At 46.3% G+C, this 7,500-nt stretch overlaps 1 protein-coding gene across 3 annotated transcripts in view; it reads left to right on the plus strand.

The window, feature by feature from the left end:
• pak5 (p21 protein (Cdc42/Rac)-activated kinase 5) overlaps positions 1-7,500 on the plus strand; it is an 88,972-nt gene that overhangs the window by 28,511 nt on the left and 52,961 nt on the right. The gene's annotated exons all lie outside the window — the stretch shown is intronic.

The raw sequence follows: 7,500 nt of genomic DNA on the forward strand, positions 1-7,500 counted from the left end.
ATTTGGTGTTTTATTAGACACTCACAGTAGTTGATGTTTACCCCTGTCATGTGCTAGCCCCTGGTGTCTCTGATTGGTTGGAGGGGACCTTGTCCAGATTAGAGCAGACGTGATTGGCTGAGACAGACCACACTGAATCAAAGAGATGACCCCTCTGTGAGGGGGTCACAGCAGAGAGGGGGTCAGGGTTCAAGGGCTTCTGGGAAAGGAAGTGAAGGTTACTGTACGTGGGAGATGTGTGCCTTAGCTGGGTGAAACTACAGAGACCCACACACACACACACACACACACACACACACACACACACACACACACACACACACACACACGCCCACAGACACACACACTCCTGTGAACATTGGCATACACACACACATACACACACACACACACTCCTGTGAACATTGGCATACACACACACACACTGTGAGATTATCAGTAGAGAACACACTAGTAAATACTGGTCATTGTGGAAAAAGCGTTAGATCTCTACACGCTGATATTTATGCTCTGAACAGGTTTCATTGTGCCGTGTAGACAACGGATAGTTTGTGCTGAGAAACCTTTCAGACCAGAGCAAGTGTGTGTGTGTGTGTGTGTGTGTGTTTTAGCCTCAGTTTTGAAGTTTTAAAAGCCTGGTTCTCTATGCAGTCTTTGTTTAACAGTGGTTAAATAAGGCTACCCTGCACTATTCCCAGAGCTCTTGGAAACGCTAAAACGATGATGGGACATCTTTCGGCTCCGTGAACTTTAAAATAAAGCAGAAATGAAACGATGCTGTCATTGTCCCGCTACGCTGTGACCTGGATTTTTGGAGGAGCCCCTTAAGAGTACGAATGCTCTCAAGAATCAGGCTAGGGAATGTGTGTGTGTGTGTGTGTGTGTCTGTGTGTGTGAGAGTGTGTGTGTATTTGTGTGTGTGTGAGTGTGTGAGTGTGTGTGTGTGTGTGTGTGTGTGTGTGTGGAGGGGAGGCGCAATGCAAGATTTTGTTTAGAGGTTTGCGTGTGTTTTGTTTGTCATTTTCGATGTTTTTTTAAATGTTCTTCAGGGCCTGAGGATTGAGAAGTGACGTTTCACTACTTCATGCCTCAGTCTGCCTCAAGAGTGAAACAGATTTACATATTTTCACACATATTCACACACACACACACAAACTCTTGCACACACACACACAAACACACACACACACACACACACACACACACAGCAACATTCTGGAACCAACTGCTTTCTGGTATTTGTTTTCGAGCCACAAATGTGAGAGATGTTTGACACTCCCAGCATAGGTAATGTTTCATTAGCATGTTAGCTGTGGGTTTGGCCTGTACTATGCGCCTGTGAGAGTAGCCTCAGTAAGATGTGGGGACTGTGGCGGCAGCCGGTGCCAACCGTGACTAAAATAGCCACCGGCAGCAACAGCCCCTGTGCCAGGCGGGCGTTTGGGGCACGTCCAGTGTTGGGGCGTCACTGCGTGGCTCAGATGGTCAGGTGCCTGTGGAGGTGCGGAGGGGGACAGATGGCGCAGGGACAAACAGAACCGGGTGTGGGGCCGCATCGGCAACCCTCAGGGGGGGGGGGGGGGGGGGGGGGGGGGGGGGGGCTGGCGTGAACGAACTGCCGCACGCTCCTGTGGTCAAAACATGGCATTTTAGCCCATGGTGTGTGTGTTTGTGTTTGTGTTTGTGTTTGTGTTTGTGTTTGTGTTTGTGTATGTGTATGTATGTGTGTGTGTGTGTGTGTGTGCGCATGTATGTTTGTGTATGTATGTGTGTATGTATGTTTGTGTATGTATGTTTATTGTATGCATGTTACAGTATTATCTGTAGTAGGAGTCATATGTGTAAGTCTCTGCCTGTGTGTGTTTCTGTGTTTCTGTGTGTGCTTGTGTCCATGTGTGTGTCTGTATGTGCTTGTGTCCGTGTGTGTGTGTGTGTGTGTGTGTGTGTGTGGTGTGTGTGTGTGTCTGTGTGTGTCTGTAAGAAAAGATTTTAGTAACGTTTGTATGTTGGCATGTTGGTATTAACAGAGGGGATGTAACAATGGCGGCTCCATAGACCAGTGCCAGTGCTGTTTTTAAGACAGGCGTTTCAGAGGGATCCAGGGCCGTCCTCACCCTATTAGATAGAGTTAAGACATCATTGTCTTCATCTAAATCATCTGTGTGATGCTTGTGTGAGGTGATGCTTTGAGTGAGCTTTACCCTCCTCATCATCATCATCATTAAGCATGTCCGTCTCTATGTGACAGAGATGAGCTTCATCATCATCATCATCATCATCATCATCATCATCATCATCCTCATTAGGCATGTCCGTCTCTATGTGACAGAGATGAGCTTCATCATCATCATTATCATCGTCACGTCACCTTTATTATGAAGCAATTGTATCTCTTGGACCAACTGCCTCTCACTCCCTTAATGTGTAGCTAAACAAGGTGATGTGTGTGTATACACACGCACACACACACACACACACACACACACACACACACACACACACACACACACTAACACTCTCTTTCACACACACTCTTCTCTTGCTTTTCCAGTTTTGCACTTGCATCCGTAAGCCTGCTATGTATACAGAAACGCTTACTGTGGGAGAGCTCTCATCAGCCTGACACTCAGTGTGTGTGTGTGCGTGTGTGCGTTAGTGTGTGTGTGTTAGTGTGTGTGCGTTAGTGTGTATGTGTGTGTGTGTGTGTGTGTGTGTGTGTGCGTGTGTGCGTTAGTGTGTATGCGTTAGTGTGTGTGTGTGTGTGTGTGTGAGTGTGTGTGTGTGTGTGTGTGTGTGTGTGTGTGTGTGTGGTAATCCCGTCCCAAGATGCCCTTGTGCTTTCCATCTGGGTCAGAAGTTCCATCTTCAGTGTGTGTGAGTGTGTGTATATACGTGTGTGAAAAAGATAGAAAGAGAGGGTGGCTTGGCTGTAGAGGGCAAGAGTGTGTGTGTGTGTGTGAGAGAGAGAGAGAGAGAGAGAGAGAGAGGGAGGACTGGCTGTACAGGGCTTGAGTGTGTGTGTGTGTGTGTGTGTGTGTGTGTGTGTGTGTGTGTGTCTCTGTGTGTGTGTGTCTGTGTGTGAGGGCTGGCTGTAGTGGGCCTGTCTGTCATCCCCTCTGTCTAGTCTAATCCCCCTGCAATCCCATAAGAGCTCTGTGTTACAGGGCCGTGCCATTCTGTGAGGCAAAGCGTGTGTGTGTGTGTGTGTGTGGAGGGGTGTGTGTGTGTGTGTGTGGAGGGGGGTGTGTGTGTGTGTGTGTGTGGAGGGGTGTGTGTGTGTGTGTGTGTGGAGGGGTGTGTGTGTGGGGGGGGGGGGCTGCAAATGTAACTAAACAGGGTATGTGTGTGTGTAGAGGGAGTGGAATGGTGTATTTTACTGATCAGGTTGTCCAAGAACACGGTGTGTGTGTGTGTGTATATGTCCATGTTAAGGGCTTGAGCGCATGTGTGTAGTGGGGACAGTGTTTATGCAATTACACAGAGATACAGAGTGTGTGTGTGTGTGTGGGGGGGGGGGGATATGTCAATGCACAGGGCATGGGTGTGTGTCAGGGGACGTATATCTCATTGTACAGACTGTGACTGTGTGTGTGTGTGTGTGTGTATACACCAATGTACAGAGCGTATGTGTGTTTATTTGTTTGTGTGTTTCTCATTTTCTCTCTCTCTCTCTCAAAAATTCAAAAAGTGCTTTATTGGCATGGCAAATAGCTACTTGTATTGGCAAAGCAGTTAGTGCATATAGTACAAGAAATCAGAACATACATCACACGTATACATCAACAGATACAAGACATCAGAACATCAGAACATACAGTATATTAATATATATGTACAGAATCAGAACTGCTATATACAGGGGCAGTGTGTGCATCTCTGTCTCTTTTTTTGTGTGTGTGTGTATGCGTGTGTGTGTGTGTGTGTGTGTGTGTGTGTGTGTGTGTGTGTGTGCCATTTAGCTCTTTGAAATTGGACATTTGTTGAACTTGTTAAGGGACGTATTCCTTATTTCACTGAATGTTTCACATTGTAGGAGGAAGTGCATCTCTGTCTCAACCTCACCTGTCAAACAGTGTTGCCATGATGTTTTGTGTCCAATTGCTTGTTTGTGGTCACTTAGCTTCTATCTCTCTGTTTCTCTCTACGTGTATGCGTGTGTGTGTGTGTGCGTGTGTGTGTGTGTGTGTGTGTGTGTGTGGTTTCTGTGTGCATGCTTTTCTCTGTGTGTGTGTGTGTGTGTGTGTGTGTGTGTGTGTGTGTGTGTGTGCATTGTGATTTACACAGATGTAATCCCTGTAGGAAGCCCTCTGCCTCAGTGCTAATGGATGTAGCATTCCTGTTAGTGCGGCCTATAAAACACAGCTTTAAACAGCACAGAAACGCTTACTGTGGGAGAGCTCTCATCAGCCTGACACTCAGTGTGTGTGTGTGTGTGTGTGCGTGTGCGTTATTGTGTGTGCGTTAGTGTGTGTGCGTTAGTGTGTATGTGTGTGTGTGTGTGTGTGTGTGTGTGTGTGTGTGTGTGTGTGTGTGAGTGTGTGCGTATGTGTGTGTGTGTGTGTGTGTGTGTGTGAGTGTGTGTGTGAGTGTGTGTGTGTGTGTCTGAGTTCTCATCAGCCTTACACTCTCTGTACACACATACACACACAGAGGAAGAGTTAGACTCAACAGGACTCTCTGCTCTGGTGATCATTCACTCTGCTGTTAGTGTGTGTGTGTGTGTGTGTGTGTGTGTGTGTGTGTGTGTGTGTGTGTGTGTGTGTGTTTGTGTGTGTGTTTGTGTCTGTGTGTGAGTGTGTGTGTGTGTGTCTGAGTTCTCATCAGCCTGACACTCCCTGTACACATTGACACACACAGAGGGTTTCCTCTGTCTGCCATCTCCCTGTCTTACCTATATGGCATTTAAAGAGGCATTACAGTTTGAGTTTTTGTCCAAAACAATGTTTTGCACTCTAACTGTAACCAAATACACTAATTACAGAGACTGTGAGTAACAGCTGATGTAGCCCGGCCCCTAGCCATAGTTGTATGTAGGCTACATGCAACGTACCGACGGTAACACTTTATTGGGATAGTTCGCCTGCAGAGACTTTACAGATGGTTTGTTGAAATTCAAGTTCAGTAATTCTAATTGTTCACTGAACATCACTTTAACCAAACCCAACCCTTAACCCTGGCCTTAACCATGAATTGTTTTTATCAGAGTTTCAACAGATAGTTTGTTTGTTTATAACCTGAGCATCTGTAGATAGTCTATGGGGGACCATCCACATTAAGTGTGTTTATAATCTGAGCATCTGTAGATAGTCTATGGGGGACCATCCACATAAAGTGTGTTTATAACCTGAGCATCTGTAGCTAGTCTATAGGGGACCATCCACATAAAGTGTGTTTATAATCTGAGCATCTGTAGATAGTCTATAGGGGACCATCCACATAAAGTGTGTTTATAACCTGAGCATCTGTAGATAGTCTATAGGGGACCATCCACATAAAGTGTGTTTATAATCTGAGCATCTGTAGATAGTCTATGGGGGACCATCCACATAAAGTGTGTTTATAATCTGAGCATCTATAGATAGTCTATAGGGGACCATCCACATAAAGTGTGACTGCATCATTGTGGCACTGCAGCATTATGGGTACCTCCTCACTCTGGACCATCACTGAGGCATTATGGGTACTGAGTGATCGGAGCCAGATGCGTTTAGAGTCAGTGACATCTGAGTGCCACCAGGTGTGAGTGCCCGCCGGTTGCTGATGTGTTGGAAATGTGTGTGTGCATGTGTCTGTCTGTGCGTGTGTGTATAAATATCCTCTGTCCTGTCCACTAATGCTAATTTTCTATCCATCTGACCGTAGAGTATTTCCAGCCCTGAGTGGGCCCCGTTCTGACCCTCAGTCGTCCACAGTCCTTCCCTATCTCAGTGCCCTCTCTTTCTCCTTCCTGTCCGTCACATGCCAGCACTGCTTCTCTCCTTTGGCTGCCTGCCCAGTATCCTTTCTGTTGATTGGCTGAAGGTGTCAGAGTGACCCAGCGCATTCCACACGCCTTTCAAGAGAAAACCGAAAGCGGTGTGCCCTCAAGATGTCCACAAAAACACAGAAGAATGGACGTCTCAGCACTATCTCTGAAGGACCATGGCAGCTACACTGCTGGCATAGGCAGGATGCAGCAGATCTGTCCTAGAGATGGGCCAGGTTAGGGCCGGATTAGAGCCGTATCCGCTCCAGACTCAGCTGCCATGTGAGATATGGAATGGATTTATATCACATGGAAATATCACTGATATGGAATGGATTTAGCAGGAATGTGGTATGGAAATATCACAGATATGGAATGGATTTAGCAGGAATGTGGTATGGAAATATCACAGATATGGAATGGATTTAGCAGGAATGTGGTATGGAAATATCACAGATATGGAATGGATTTAGCAGGAATGTGGTATGGAAATATCACAGATATGGAATGGATTTAGCAGGAATGTGGTATGGAAATATCACAGATATGGAATGGATTTAGCAGGAATGTGGTATGGTATGGTTTTCTATTTTTACCGCAATAATTCCACAAAAAAACACAGTCATGGAATTTCTTTCATTATCAAGATTTTATTTTCATAATCACTACAATATGAACCTATTTACCGCAGCAAATTCATTCACTTTTGGCCACAGCAAGATCCTGGTGGGACTAGTATGGACATGGTATGGAAATATATCATAGATATGGATATGGTATGGAATGCAGTAATGCACGCTTTGACGTGGGGTATTTTTGGGACATGCGTGTGAGCGAGCCGACAGGTCACACACTCACACAGGCATTCAATTCCATAGTGCTAAAAAGACTGATGGTGTTTCCACCAATCAGCAGCCGGCATGTGTGCCAGGATCTATAATGCATGGCATAACCCCTTGTATCCAGGAAGTGACGGCTAATGGCCCTTAGCTGGCCCAGAGATCCCCCCCCCCCCCCTCTGTAAAGCAAAGTTTAAAAAGTAAAAAAAAAGTGTACAAACATGGCACTGCTTGGAACTATGCTGCTTAGTCACCTGCTGCTGTTTCTAAGACACTGGTAGTCTGTGTGTGGGAGACACTGCATGCTGTTCCTGGATAGCAGTGCACTCTGAATTAGGAGCTGCTGCCCAGGTCTACGTCAGAGACAGCTGGGCTTTTGGGTGCCACTCCAGACCAGCTGAACTGTAGGGGTCTGTGTGCCCCAGTGGCCATAGTGTGTGTGTGTGTGTGTGTGTGTGTGTGTGTGTGTGTGTGTCCACACCTGTGCAACACGGCTCTGGGACAGCCTTCCCAAACAACTTCCCAAACACACACACACACACACACATGCATATAAACACACACACATTCACACATGTATACAAACACCAGTTCTACACTATCATCTTTCAACAAGCACAGGTTGAGTGGTGTGTGATTTCTCAGCATGCTCTCTGTTCTGCCGTCTGGTGGACAGAAGTGTGTGTGTGTGTGTGT

The sequence above is a fragment of the Clupea harengus genome, chromosome 15 (assembly GCF_900700415.2).
Source record: "Clupea harengus chromosome 15, Ch_v2.0.2, whole genome shotgun sequence".
In the NCBI taxonomy this organism is placed as follows: domain Eukaryota; kingdom Metazoa; phylum Chordata; class Actinopteri; order Clupeiformes; family Clupeidae; genus Clupea; species Clupea harengus.